Consider the following 15,815-nt stretch of genomic DNA (forward strand, 5'->3'; position numbering starts at 1 on the left):
ATTAGAGGAAAGTTACAGATTTATTTGAGATATCAAAAGCTCTATCTAGGTTCCTTCCCAATAAAAATGTACCTTCACATACACTTTTGAAAAATATTTCACAGATGCCTTAACAACTTTTCTTGAACATTCTGGAATGCTACCAGCTTTGGGTGAGTACCTCTGATCTAGTCTAAACCATGAGTTTAGTTTCCTTTTCACTATTTCATGCATAGTTTGAACTAGGATCACTTACCAAGTTAATATAGCTTGCATAGCACCCTCCTGCCCATCAGAGAAGGCAGTCTTTATATAAAGATAAACATCTTGATAGGAATGGTAGTTATGCTCACTTTAACAAAACCTTGAAATATATCATAGAAACACATTTATTTAGTAGATTATTTGTGAGTATTAACTGAAGGAAAGAGGCTTCTAAACTGGCAAGTAAAGTTAGGCTAAAGGATGAAAAAGAATGCCTTGATATATATGGCATAATCAGTAGACAGAATCTAGATCACTGAACCTGGGATAATGGTGGGCATGAGGTTTGAAGGAGACATTGTTAAATCAGTAAAAGAAAAATATCTGCCAAGTAGCTTGGAATAAACAAATAGGTTTCATGAATCACAAGTTGAATTGCTCTCTGATTGAATATTTGACCTCCACTCCCAACATCCCTCACTTGGTAGGTGTCCCCTGAAACTGTGTTGATTCTACTCAAGGGCCAATCTCTCCCTAAGAGTGGACAATGAGCCTTTTCCACAGTTCAGGCTTCATAGTCTTCATGAAACTTCCAGATGGAGATATTTATCCCAGTCCAGGAAGAAAATGGCCTGGATAAAAATTTTAAACAAAAAGCTGCAGAGCTGATGATGGGGAGAAATAAGGGATACCCACAATGAAAGTCTGAATTTTGTGCTGATGTCACCAGAGATGACTGTGCTTTCCCTGTCTAGTGATTCCCCTCAAGCTTTAACCAGGGAGCAGAGATTGTACTGACTTTGCCACAGGCCCGAATGCATAAGGAGATTGTAATGCTTTTATAAATTAGGGATGATTATAAACACTGCCAAGGGTTTGTTAGTTATATGGTGTTAATGGTGTAAAAGATAATTATAAATTAATAATAATGTCACCTAACATTTTGTGAGTGCACAAAAGTATTCTGAGCTTAGAGACTAGACCCAGGTTCTGGGTTTTTCCTGAATTTTCAGGCACCTACAGAACCAGAATTAGAACTCAAATTTTCTAATTCCCAGATTAGTGATTTCACCATTACACTCAAGCTTATTCCTGACATGAGAAAATAACAGGGAGCATACAGCTGTGGCTAAGAGCACAGATTTCAAGACAGGAAATGGGACATAGAGCTTGGCCATATACCAGCTGTGTGACTTGAATGAGATATTTAACCTCTCTTGCTTCAAATGTTTCTTCTGTAAAAAGGAGATTCTTAGTAGGTCCTCCCTAAAATGGGTGTTATAAGAATTAAGTACTTTTAAAAAACCTAGAACAGTGTCTGGCATGTAAGGAGCCTACCTATTTGTTAAATAAATGGCACAAATAAAAAATATAATTTTGATAAACAGATAGACAAATTCATCTTAATAATAAAATTAGTTGAGCTCATGGCACTAGGGAGAGCCAAGTACTATAGTACGAATTTGATGCAAGTTATTTTATGTCTTAGTCTGTTAGGAGTGCTATGACAAAATACTGAGACTGAGTAATTTATAGGCAACAAAAATGTATTTTTCACAGTCCTAGATGCTGGAAAATCTAAGATTAAGGCATCAGTAGATTCAGTGTCTGATGAGGGCCTGTTCCTCATAGATGGCCTTATTGCTTTGTTCTCCTCACATGGTGGAAGGGGCAAGGGAGCTTGAGCTTCTGTTACAAGGTCACTAACCCAATTAATGCGAATGTAGGGTCATGGCTTAATAACTTCCCAAAGGCCCCACTTCTTAAAACTATAATACCCTAAAACTTGGGTATTAGGTTCCAACACATTACTTTTGGAGGAGAATAACCCACATTCAGATCATAACATCTTATTTAACTTCATGGCAACCCAGTGAGGTGGGTCTAATTAACATTTCAGTTTACACACAAAGTAACTGAGACTTAGAAAAGTGAAGTAATTTGACTATGGCCATGCAGCCAAGTAATCTGACAGGTGGCCATGATGGAATTATGATTTGTCAGTCTCCATAAACAGGTCTTCTAACTTTGCCAAATGCAATTTCCCCAAAAGATACAAATAAATGCTCTAAGAAAGTTATCTGTAAGGATAGCTCAGACTCTAAAGGCATCTGGTACCTCTCCTTTAATACAGAACCATGAAATCCCTCCGTGAGCCAGAGTCAAGTGTATCTGGATAGTGCTAAATGTACTGACACCTGGAATCATAGAGCTTCCGCCTGTTCTGGAGGGCAGATTTTCCATCTGGAAGAATGTAGTCTGACTCGGAGCACAGATGCATTTCTTACTCCTTCTCAAACACCTCAGGGAAGCCTGCTGGCTCCAGGTAGGGCTGCCAGCTCTCTCTGGCAAAGCAGTATTGACTGTGCATCACTCTTGTCTGGGAAGCAGTGGTACTAAGGGAGTGAAATGGGCAGACACTGAGCAGTTGCATGGGTATTTTAGATCAGGAGATGAAAACTGTAGTCTGTTCCCCAGCACTAAGGCACATAATGAAGGCTGTTGATCTCCAGCTCAGCCAGTTCTCATATTTCATCATAGTGGGTAGAGCGGGGAAACAGTCTGGTCCAAGCCCCCTGAAAACCTATCTGAGGTCCAATAAATGTAGACCAATATAGCTTGAGGGGATTTTTAGCATGAATGAGGAGGAGGAATGACTTCTGTAGACAGTAAGTGGGGCCCTGTGAAGGCATCATTGTCCTTGTTCAGCATCCTCTGTCTTTCTACTTTCTCATATTATTTGTGTCTCTCTGATCCCAAAATTCCAAGAATTTTTATCCTTGACCATAAGAAGTGAACCAATTTCCTGTCTCTTACAGTGACACTGAAATTTCTGATGGGCAGAATGAAGACACTTTATCATAATAAGAAAGTTTAAATGTTTACGAAAGCATTACTTCCATAAGTGATGTCTCCGGAAAAGGGAACTATAAATGCCATTTTCTGCTCTTCTAGGTTCAGTCAAGTCTTAGGATTCAGCACACATTGACAGAAGAGGAAAAGAAGGCATATAATTTTTACTGAGCCTCTGTGATGTCCCAGGTATTTAAAATGTATCTTATTTAATTCTTACAAATCTCTAAGACAGAGTTGTTATTATTTCCATCATACAGGTAAGGAAACCAAGGCACGAGAAAGGGTTGGTAACTTCAGTTTTGCAATTACTGATTTATCACCAGTGTTAAGACATGAGGATGATATGGAGTGGTTAGAAGCAGGGGGCCAAAGGCCTGAAGGGGTTTACTTCTTGGTTCTGGTCTTCACAAACTGTGTGGCCGTGGAAAGTTACTAAATCTCTGTAACCTCAGTCTCTTCATCTGTCATGTAGGTAGAATAACTCCTACTTCATCTTGTTGGCAGGAGGACACATCTTTTGCCAGGGTGTCATCGCTTACATGAGTTAGTGCAGTTAAGGCCCTGTCTATAACTTCCTGGCACCTAGTAAGCATTCAACTGAAGTTAGCTTTCATTATTCCCTTGAGCCAGGCATGGCTCAAGACCAAGACTTGGAATCATTGTCCCTTTATGCTCCTTGGCCTTCCCTATTGTGTATGTGTCTCCTCTGAAATCCTCTCCAGCACAGGAACTGAGTGGAAGAGTTAGAGATAAATTTCTGCCTTCCACAAGTTCACAAGTGACCAATGACAAGAAATGTACTTTAAACTCAAAATGGCAGCAGGGTACCATCAGAGGAGACATCATTTTTAAATAATTAAAATGGAATCTAGGCTGGGCGTGGTGGCTCATGCCTGTAATCCCAGCACCTCGGGAGGCCGAGGTGGGTGGATTACCTGAGGCCAACATGGTGAAACCCCGTCTCTACTAAAAATACAAAAATTAGCCGGGCATGGTGGCACACACGTGTAATCCCAGCTATTCAGAAGGCTGAGGCAGAAGAATTGCTTAAGCCCAGGAGACGGGGGTTGCAGTGAGCTGAGATCATGCCACTGCTCTCCAGGCTGGCCAACAGAGAGAGAAACTCTGTCTCAAAAAAAAAAAAAAAAAAAAAAAAAAAAAAAAGGGGAATCTGGAAACAAGAGAATGAAAGACTAAATTTGTAAGGGAAGGAGCTCCCAGCGACTGTTCCCAGTGTCCTCTCCCCTGACAAAGCTTCCTATAGCCTCACCCCATTTCAAGGCAATCAGGGATGTTGCTTAGCAACCCCACCAGGAACAGTGGAGTGAGTTCTGTCCTAGCAGCATTAAGGGTTGCTACTGCAGTCCTGAAAAGGATGAAACTTTCCTTTAAAATCCCTCCTCTAACACAAGGGACACCAGCAAATTGGAGGCACCTGGGAAGAGAGTCCTCTGAGGGGTAAGGATGAACAGAAGGCAGGTAAAGGGGAAAATAATCCATCTAAGTTAGTGGAAAAATATAGAGAAAAATATTATTCTTATTTTCTTCAAGCACTGCAAAAACTTGGTGGGTTAAGAGAGATTTGCCGAGCCAAGAACTTGGTGAGTCTGCTTCATTGAATTTTGATGTGGCAATTGAGGCCAGCAGGACATGCCCAGTGTATTAGTCAATTTTCACACTGCTGATAAAGACATACCCAAGACTGGGAAGAAAAAGAAGTTTAATTGGACTTGCAGTTCCACATGGCTGGGAGTCTTCAGAATGATGATGGGAGGTTAAAGGCACTTCTTACATGGCGGTGGCAAGAGAAAAACGAGGAAGGAGCAAAAGTGGAAACCCCTGATAAACACATCAGATCTCATGAGACTTATTCACTATCACGAGAATAGCACAGGACAGACTGGCCCCCATGTTTCAATTACCTCCCCCTGGGTCCCTCCCATACATGTGGGTATTTTGGGAGATACAATTCAAGTTGAGCTTTGGGTGGGGACACAGCCAAACCATATCACCCAGTTGCCAGCTCCTGTAGGCAATCACTCCCAATAGCTGCAGCCTCTTGGTTACCACCTACAAGTTCAATCTCAAAGTAAGATATGGAGAAAATATTATCCTTAGTCGGTAGAGACTGAAGGTGTTGAAGTTCAACTCTACGTTAATTCATTCAATGCATATTTTTTGAGGCTTGCAGTTCAGATAGGCAGTTGAGCATTAGTTTTTAAGTGTGATACATGTTAAGGAGAGGGAAGTTTAAGATGCTATTGGAGTGCACGACATGGACTCTTAACCTAGATTGGACAGGGAGGGGAAGGTTGCAGAAAGCACCTGAGGATCTGATGTTTAATAGGAGTCTTGAATGATAAGTCAAATTGAATGAACAGAGCAAAGGAAACATTTTTCCATGGGGAGTACACAGTTTAGGCAGTGGTCCAGCTCAGCTGGAAATGAGAGAAGTGGATGAACTGGGGATGGGGATACAGAGTAGTAGTAGCAGAAGATAAGGGTATTAGGCAGTCATATGACGAAGTCTTGCAAGTCATATGAGGATTTTGGACTTTATCCTAAGAGCTACTGGCAGCCATTGCAAAATTTCCAGCATGACGAAATATAATCAAAAGTACCCAGCATCCATTCAGCCTTTCTGCTATCCCATCCTACTCTATTGTTGTACCACAGTATTTGGATCCCTGCTCCAGTCTCTTGAACTCCTTGATTTCCTTCTTAGATTCCCTGTCCCTGAAGAAAGGGAACCTTGCCAGTTGTTGTTGTTGTTTTTTTTTTTTTGCCACATCCGCACTCCTTCTTTGATGTATAGAGTCCTGCTCTTGCACATGAGCTTGTAGCATCCATTTACCTGTCATTTCTTCTGTCTTTGCCTGTTACAAGACTATCAGTCATAGGGCTTATCCGTGTCACCCATTTCCATGTACTATTATGGCTGCCCCCGATGCTGTTTGATTGGACTACCTCTCCATTACTCTCTATTATCTTCATCCTCCCTACACCAGGTAACACCCATTGAAGTAGTTATCTTCCCACACACTGTAGCAGCTGTGTGTGAACCAACTACTTGCCCAGGAACTGATCCGCTCCAAAAGACCTGTCTCATTTTGAGTTCTGTCCAGAACAGAGATGACCCAAAATATTCATCCTAACCATTCATCTTTTTAGAATAGTGGCTAAGCACATTGCTTCTGGAGTCAATTTCCCTTGTGAGTGAATCTTGGCTTGCACTATGACTTAGCTGGGTGAACTTTGGCAAGTTAGTTAATCTCTCTGAGACTAATTTTATTATTCTTACATGAAGATATTGGTGCCCACCTTATGGGGTTGTTGTGAGGATTAAAAGAGACTATGAAGAGAAAATATCTGGAATAGCACCTTGCACTAGAAGGAACAAAATAAATACTGGTTCCTGTTCACCCTTCCTCTGAAAGCACATTATCTGCACAAATTTCTGGTTTTGATCCTTACGATGTCTTTCTAAAACTGGAGAATCAAAGGAGATTCTGCATATAAAGCACAGATATATAGTATAAACAAAATAAATATAGCTAATATTATTCATTATTATTATAAATGAAGCAGCATACCCCAATTGAGAGATTAACTGTGTCTTATTTTCTTGAATATAGGCTCATGATTAATGAACAAGAGGTAACCATCCATCATGATAATTCCTTTCTGTATATTCATATGTACCATGCACATACTGCAGTATTTGTCTTCTAAGTTCTCTTTTCTATCTTTGAGAAGGACCAGCAGCCTCTAAAACCTTCCTGTTAGTTTCAGAGGCTGTCCTGAAAACAACAGCAACAACACACACACACACAAACAACTCCCTCTGGGAGATTAACAGAATAGCTGAATTGCAAATCTTCATAGCTGCCATTGTTATCCGAGTTTAGAAAAATGGCATCCCATGCAGCAGTAGATAGTGATGATTAATATTATAGGCTGAATTGTGTACCCCTAAAATTCATATGTTTTAAGTCTGAACCCTTAGTACTTCTAAATATAACTATATTTGGAGATAGGGCCTTTAAAGAGATGATTGTGTTAAAATGAGGCTTCGGGGTGAGTTCTCATTCAATCTGACTAGTGTCCTTATAGAAGAGACAATTTGGACACACAAAGAAACACCAGGGTTGTGAGTCCACAGAGAAAAGGCTTTGTGGGTACATAGCAAGAAGACAGTCATCAACAGACCAAGGAAAGTGGCCTCAGAAGATTCCGAAACTGCTGACACTTTGATTTTAGAACTGCTGGCCTCCCAAACTTTGAGAAAATACATGTATGTTGTTTAAATAACCCAATGGTATTTTGTTATGGAAGCCCTAGCAAACGAATACAGTGGCCCATTAAAAATTAGGCAATCATTGTAGAGGTAGGTAGAGGCCAGGTGGAGAGAGATAAGTGTTTGAATCAAAAGAGAGAATGGTTGTTTGGGCAATCCCGGCTCAGATGTCCTCAGAATGGGTGGATAGAGACCTGTATTTTGCTTTCTTACGGAGAACTGGATCAATGCAACTGCTGCCCTAGGTGCCTTGGAAAATGGATGCCTGGTGTGTGCCCTTGAGGCCAGTATCTAGGTCCTCTTGTGAAGACTGTAAGACCATTAAGAGGACACTACAAGTGTCCTCAGTGTGACTCTCCATGGAAGCAGCACCCTCAAAGGATGCCTTCGCAACATTTCCAGAGACTGTTTGCAAGGCAGTGGTCTGACCACTAACTGGACCTCTGCCTCATTTTCCTGGGGCCATATGTGCAGAATTGATGCAGTCTCCAAAAGGAGGTTGCAGGGAGCTTCATTAATGAGTGCAGTGGTCATCCTGCTAATCAGGTGGGAGGCAATTCAGAACCAGAAATAATACATTTTAAAAAGAAAGACATGTAACATTTCTAGCATCTGTATGTTGTGGAATAAACTAATATCCATCATATATAAATAGAGCAACTAGAAAGTCACAATGTATATTAAGGCAAGAGGAATACTTATTTTGATCTCTGTTGCATTCCTACTGCAAGCATAATGTCTGGCACCAGGTATGTGCTCAGTAAGCATTTGTTGAATAAAAAAAAAGAAGCATTCATATGTTATTTCCTTCATTTCAGAGATGCACAGACAGAGGCCCAAGCAGTAAAGAGACCTCACCGAGATCATGCAGTGAATCAATTGCAGAGACAAGGCAAGATTGAAGACATTTGACTCCAATTCCAAAGCTCTGCTGAAAGCCCATGTAGATGTTTAACATCTTTTCTGCCTGGGCCAGAATGTGCAGAATTATCTAGTGTGACAAATCCTCTTTTCCTCCGTCCCCGTGCAAAGGGAATTGCCATCTTCTGTGATCATCAAGCTGGCAACATCAATCTGGAAGTTTGTTAATGACACTGACCTAAATCTGTCACATTGCAAGAAACTCTTCACAGCAGCTGGGATTTGCTGCCATATAACAGCTTTACGGTATGTGGAACTCTCTAATAAGCTGATTAAAAAATAAAATGTTTGAAGCCTTAATATGTACTTTTCAGACATCTGATAAGAAGGAAAGTGAATGGAAACCTCAAGCTGAGTGTAAAAAAAGCAGGGATCCTGTTGTATGAGAAGATGCACATCCTTGGGTTGAGGCACTTTCTCACAGTTACCAGAGCAAAGGTCTGGCATGACCATATCCTTGTTTAAACCTTTCTTGGTGGTTTGTCTTATTGACAGTTCAGTACATGCAGAATAAAGTCATAGGTAAGCAGTGGGCCTTCTTAGGATGAATTGACTTCTGACTGTGGCTATGAAACAGGACCATTTTATCACTTATGTGCCTGACACTGACGTGTGCATCTATATCCCTAATTCTCTAAAAGACTCTGAAGGCAAGATACACATGGCCGCCCTCATTTTACTAAATAGGAAACCGATTCTCAGCAAGTGTCTTTGGTCTTGAAACTTTGGAGTAGCAGGAGTCACACAAGCTCTGTCTGACACTCACGCTCATATTATTAAGCCATTCTTTCCTTCTTTCAAATCAAGCAAATTTGAGCACCTACTATGTGCTTGGTACTGCAGTTAAATGGCTTGCTACCTCAAAGCAAAGGAAAATGTACTAGAAATCTTCCTCAATTCAGAAAGTTTTTACAGTGTGCTTGAGTGTATCAAACTTCTAGTTGAAATACAGATCTCATTATTATCAGCACTTTTCTATTATAGTAGGAAACCTAATCTCATAGATGAGTATTTTATAATTAAATATTGGGCAGAAAACAAAAGTTAATTTAGCAGACCTGGGTTACTTAAACCGTGCACATTCCCAAGCAAGATTTGTCTTCAGGGCTGGTCTTTGGCCAACTCTTGGGAGAGGGGTTCTGAGCCTTGCTTTATTCTGCTTGACGAGAGTATTTTTGTATGCTTAGGGCCATGGGCCATGCTGTACCATTTTGACCAGATAGCTTCTGCTAATAAGTGTTGTTTATGGTGAATCCCTGTTTTTGCTCTGGAGATCTGGAATCAAAATAGTTGAGATCAGTTATACAGATGTTGCATGTCTATGTAACCAGTCCCTGCTAAAAATCCTGGACATCAAGATTCAGGTGAGCTTCCCTGTGAGGCAACACTTCACATGTATTATCACACAATGTTGCTGGGTGAATTAAAGCGTCCATGCAACTCCACAAGGACTGGACACCTGGAAGCTTGCATGAGCAGTTTCGCTTGGACTTCACCCTATACAACTTTTCCCTTTGCTGATTTTAGTTTGTGTCTTTTGCTGTAATACTCTTTAACAGTTAATATAACAACTTCTGTGAGTTCTTCCAGTAAATCATCAAGCTTCAGGGTAGTCATGGGCACCCCTATATAACTATCTGCTTCCCCACTCATTATCTTCTTTATTCCTCTTCACACTCCTGAGAGCAACTGAGCTGGCATATCCATTCTGTGAATAAGGACTCCTGGGCTCACTAAGGTAAAGTGCCTTCTTTGATGGTGTTTTAGGGGGTCCAAAGTCACCTGCAGTCTAAACAAGCTGACCTTGAGAATGGTTAAACAGTTGGAGATCTATGTTTTGCCTGTCTCACTGAAAAAGGAGAGGACTGTGGATGTGGCTTAGGTGCACATGATAAAGGGCTCTCTATGACTACATCCCAGAATTATGGGTACACCCACCCAGTCACAAATGGCCCTGGATGACTACAGTCCTCTGTGAGGAATAAGTTTCCCTCCCAAGCTTATGGCATGTTAGGGAGAAGACTGATGCACGACTTTGCAAGGAGACAGAGCCAGAAAGTCACTTGATCTCTCAAACACAACTGTCAGAACACTCACTGCATTCTTACATGAGGAATAAGTGAGGAAGTAGAGAGATTCATGGAACATGCTTCTGATTAATAGGTGCCCTTCTATGCAGACTCAGTGACAGAGAGGAAAGAAAATTGCTTGGCTATTTCAGGAAGTCAGCAGTGCTGCCAGAACTAGAACTCCCAGTGTTCCTGGAGGCCAGGACATGTCCTCCGACAACATTCTACATTGACCTTATGGCAAACACTGTGCTTTTTATTGTTGACTTCTGACTCTGAGGGTCTCCATGACATAAGATACTGCCAATGTTTAAAATACAAAAAAAGCAATAAACAACCTTCATTGAACTCAATTAGCACCATATAGTTGAGGAAAACAACCTCCCTCCCTAAAGACCCAGGACTATTTCTAAAAGACTGTGCCTGAAATATAAGATAAGCATAAATCTTTAGTTCTTCTCAAGCTATTTTGCCTCTATCAGAATGTGGCCAGATATTCAGACCTGGCCCCATCAGCCACTTCTTAGTCCTGTCTCAACTCTCTCCCCTTTTATAGACTAAAAAAAAGCTGTTGTGAAACATTAGGGTTCTGTGTCTCAGTTTCATTCATTCATTTGTTCATTTATTGAGCACTCATTAAGCATTAGCTATGTATTAAATGTTAATCTATATTTTGAGGCTGCAAGAACAATGAAGTCCTTGCCTCAAAGGGTTTACCCTCAGTTTTAAGAAGTAGAGCATGCTGATGAAACATAGAAACATGTACTCCCAAAACAAAGACAGACTTATTTGCAGGATACAGTCAAGATATAGATGAGAGAGTGGTATATCTTATTTGCACTCTAAAAACACCTACTTCTGCCCTGTCATTCACATCAGCTCCCCATTTTCTCCCCAACTTCCAATTACCTCTTTTTGCCCCATTCTTCAGTTATTCCCAACACCCACTCATGATTTGACTAAGTGCCCTCAGTACCTATATCCCTCACCAACCATGATGGTTTGGACCAGATGCTCTACAGAGCCTAGTGCTCAGTCTGTACCAGTTCAATTGCCATTCAGATTTGGGCCTTGCAGCCTGCCTTGGCAACTTCTGCAAGGCTTTTGCCGGCAGAGCTCAAATTGCACCTCCAGAGACCTAGAGGTTGTGTTGTACTTTCTATGGCAAGCGTATGGCCTGGAATTGCTTATCCAAGCTGAAACACAATCCACTCACCTCCTCGTTTGGGGGCATGATTTAAAGCCTTAATGGTGTCTCATCGATTTCTTAAGGTATGCTCAGAACTGGCACTCTGCTCTTGCATATTTTAATCGTTACTGTTTTATTCTTGCATCCTGAGGTGATTTTATTGGAAGAATACATGCTTGAAGAAGTCGAATTAAATAAAGATAAATCTCATTAATTCAGGCTCCACTAATTCAGGCTGTACTCAAACATAACTTTGTGTTATCCAGAAGTAAAAAAGATTTTCTAAATAAATTAATGATGGAAATAAGACCTCAGGGGGAAGAGAATGTTTCACCTGTTTAAAAGGCAGTGCTTCCAGACACTGTAGGGATTTCACAAGGGCCATCAACATACAATTTCCTTTGTGTTTGTTTATTAAGGCTAAAGACTTATTCATCAAATACAAATTTCCTGTTTGGCAAACGTTTCCTTTAGTTTGTTATTTTGTAGAGTTGGAAAAAAATAAGGCTACACATCTTTTAAAATAGTCACCAAACCTAATCCTCTCCATAATGCTAAATATATTAGAGGCATATTGTATCTACACATAAATACATGTGAGTACACATTAAAAATACAATGGAAACCTCTTAAAATGAAGTGGCATATTTATGGTGGGTAGGAGAAAAGGTGATTTTTATTTTCTACTTTATATTTTTAAGTATTTTCTGTAAAGAATTCTTATTTTTATCATCAACATAAACATGTAAAAAATCACTAAAGTTTTTGAATACCTAACAGTTCTTTCTTCCCTCCAAATAGTATATATTAAGTAAAGCTGAGTCATATTCAGCATTTATGAATGAAAAGACTTGGTAAGTAGTGTGAGAAGCTGTTGTACCACAATTCCAAAATTTATCTTTAGGCCACCATTGTTGGAAGCAAACAATCAGGCAATCCATTCAATTTAGAATATGAAGGGAGCCTTGAATATCTCTTACTTTGCATCAGCAACCACCTGTTATGATCATGGCAGGATTGTGGGAGAAGTCGAGGAGGATGTTGATTCTGCCTTTGTATGTGTTCCACAGAAGTTCAGAGGTGTCTTGGTCAAACTGAGGCAGCTGACACCCAGCACAGTAGACTCTGTGGTAACTGAATACCTTATAAGCCATTAGAAGTGCTAAACACCTCCCATAAAACTTCTCCAAATCCTATTGGTTACCATTACAATGATTACATTACAATGACTGCAGGTGAATTGAATATCTTATTTGTTCCAGGTAATTTTCCATGCACTTTGAAGATAGAATTTACTTTCTCACCACAAATAATCACAGACTGATGCTCAGGGATAGGGAAGAAATTGTCCAGGTTTCCACAGCTGGTGCACTACAGAGGTGATATTCAAAGCCACAGTCAGCCAAAAGAAAGCCCCTACCCTCAACACCACACAGCACTGAGTGCCACAGCCTAATAGCCAGACCGCATTCCGGCTGTTGCAAATATCCATCCAGGCAGTGCACTGGGAACTTTAAAGGGCCTTAGTGTTTGCTGGTCATTCTTGAATTTTGATGTTTGATTCTTGAGATAAACATGAGGTTGAATTGACCAGATACCTCCCTTGAGACTGGAACATATTTATAGGCTCAGAGAAAGCACAGTGTAAAGAAAGAGCACTAGATTAGGGGTCAGACAGTTTTGAGTTTTAACCTCTGCTTCTTCTCCTAATTAAATATATTATCTTGACTTTGTGTTTCACCCCTGTAAACCTCAACATTTTAAAATCGATCAGCATATACACCAATGAGGAGAAAAAATGAGATAAAGTATTTTATAATGACTTTAAACTTTCTTTTTATTAATATAATTTTAATTAATGACATCTTCAGCTTCACAATCAACTGTCCTCAATGATCTAAGCATGCAATTCAGAATTCTCTGAACTAGATAGTGCACATAGGCTTTTGTTTAACATAGACTTCAGTAGGTCTTTCTGGAAGTAAAGAGTGCCATTTTAAACAAGAATGTGAGTCCAGTCTGCAATCAGGCAGGTATTAGTAATTTCTACTTTTCTTGCCTGCCCTAATCTTCTAAAACTCAAATCATGAACTCAGATATTTTATTATCGATAGAAATAGATGTCAAATGGCTTGATAAATAACCAGCTAGGAAGGTTGTTCTTACTGTAATAATCCCAAAATCTCAGTGTCATAACATTATAAAATTCTATCTCTCCATATCATAGTCCAATGTCAGTTGGGTGTCTCCTCTTGGTGTCTCCTCTGTAAGTAGAAACTTGAAGATCCAGATGCCTTTTTCCTTGCAATGTCAGCATGTTAAATATGTGGCCTCCACGGATTATTACAGAAGAGAGAGAGGTTCTTACTGAAGATTTTAGAAATCAGACCTGAATATGTTGTGTATTCCTTTAGGCCACATTATATTGTCCAGAATGAGTCATATGATTTCAGCCTACTGCAAGTCTTACTGTGTGTCCAGGAAGTGGAGATGGAATCTGTGAATACGGTGGTTTCTTTTCGGGACACGGGGCTGAAACACAGCCACTGTGTATCAGTAAGCTGAGAGTCTGTTCTTACTGGCTGGTGTCTTTGCTATTCCAGTTGTTCAGTATTATGCTGGCTGAAATTGCTTGTTATAGTGATTAAGGGCAGTGTTGAAATAGGTTTATGTTTTGTTTCATTTCATTTTATTCCATTCCCTTCCATTTTACTTTATTTTATGAAGAGAGTGTAATTATATTGCCACAAATTACCATCCCATATGTCTTGTAACTGGAGTCATAGAATATGTAGCCTTTCAGATCGAGGTTTTCACTTAGCAGTATGCATTTAAGGTTCATCCATGTTTTTGATAGCTTGATAACTTGTTTTTTAATCGCTTTGTTGAATTGGTGTACCACAGTTTGTCTATCCATTCACATACTGAAGGACTTGGTTGCTTCCAGCTCTTGGCATTTATAATACAGCTGCTATATATATTTATGTGCAGATTTTATGTATATATAAAGTTTCAAATCAGTTGGGTAGATACCTAGGAGCACAAGTGTTGGATTGCATGGCAAGACAATGTTTGATTTTGTAAGAGACTGCCAAAGTGTGCAAAACGTACCGTTTTGCATTCCCAGCAGCAATGAATGAGAGTTCCTGTTGCTCCATGTTGTCACCAGCAATTGGTACTGTCAACTTTTTAAAAATTTGTCATTCTAGCAAGAGTGTAGTTGTTAGACATCCTTTTTTTTTCTTTTTCTTTTATTTTATTTTATTAAGTTTTAGTTTTAGGCCTTTTAAAGCTTCAAATATTCTGGGACCACTATAAACACAGCCAGACAGTGGCCTAGGAAATCCTCTTGACATTGACATTATTCACTCTGAGTGGGTGACTGGATAGGTGATGATGTAAGGGAAGATATAATTTTCCCCATGCAGATTGGATAAGCAATTGCACAGGGTTAAGCTGTATAAAATACTCCTTCATTAGAGGGCTGAATGATCAGCTGGTAAAATCTCTGATTTGACCCGTCTCTTGGGCACAGTGACAGTGCCCACCACAGAGACAGTGGTGTTCTCTAAATCCATCTCCTTCACACCTTCTTGGAACATAAGTTTGTTGCTAGAGCCTCTCTGTAATCTATTTTCCATGGCAGAATTAGCTGAGAGATAGACAGATTTAAATCATCACTTAAATTATATAGAAAATCCTGACTCTAGGGTTTAAGGGAAACACAGAGACTCGTTCTTATAGAAACCAAGAAATTGATTTCTAAGGAAAAGAATGCCCCCAGGGAAAAGGACATAGCAGATATGATAAGAAAGAATCTTGAGTTAATACCTCAGAAACTAAGCTTCCAGCTATTCAACTTTCTCTTCTGTTTACACAAAGCAAATAGCTTGTGTGAAAGAATGGCCTCCATTCAAAGATAATTGATAACATCATAAGATTCAGTATTTTACCTATGTATAATACATAGGTGCAAAAACATGTGGGAGTACGTATATGAACAAACCTTCACCCCATACTCAGAGGGAAATACATTACTGAAACCAGGCAAAAAAGAATATAAAATGTACAATCAGAAGAATAAGTGAAACCAAAATTATTTAAAAGTATTCAGAAAAAAATATCTCATTGTCTGGAAAGAAAAAAGTTAACTTCAGTAAAGAAAGAAGTCCATAAAGTATTATAAAAGAAGAAAACAAGATGATAGGGTATAGACATAAAAAGTGAACTAAATTAATTTTTAAAAAATTTAGAGGAGAATAATAAAACCATTAGAGAAATTGAATCATCATTAGAAGAA

Source organism: Pan troglodytes, chromosome 11 (assembly GCF_028858775.2).
Source record: "Pan troglodytes isolate AG18354 chromosome 11, NHGRI_mPanTro3-v2.0_pri, whole genome shotgun sequence".
NCBI classification, from domain to species: Eukaryota; Metazoa; Chordata; class Mammalia; order Primates; family Hominidae; genus Pan; species Pan troglodytes.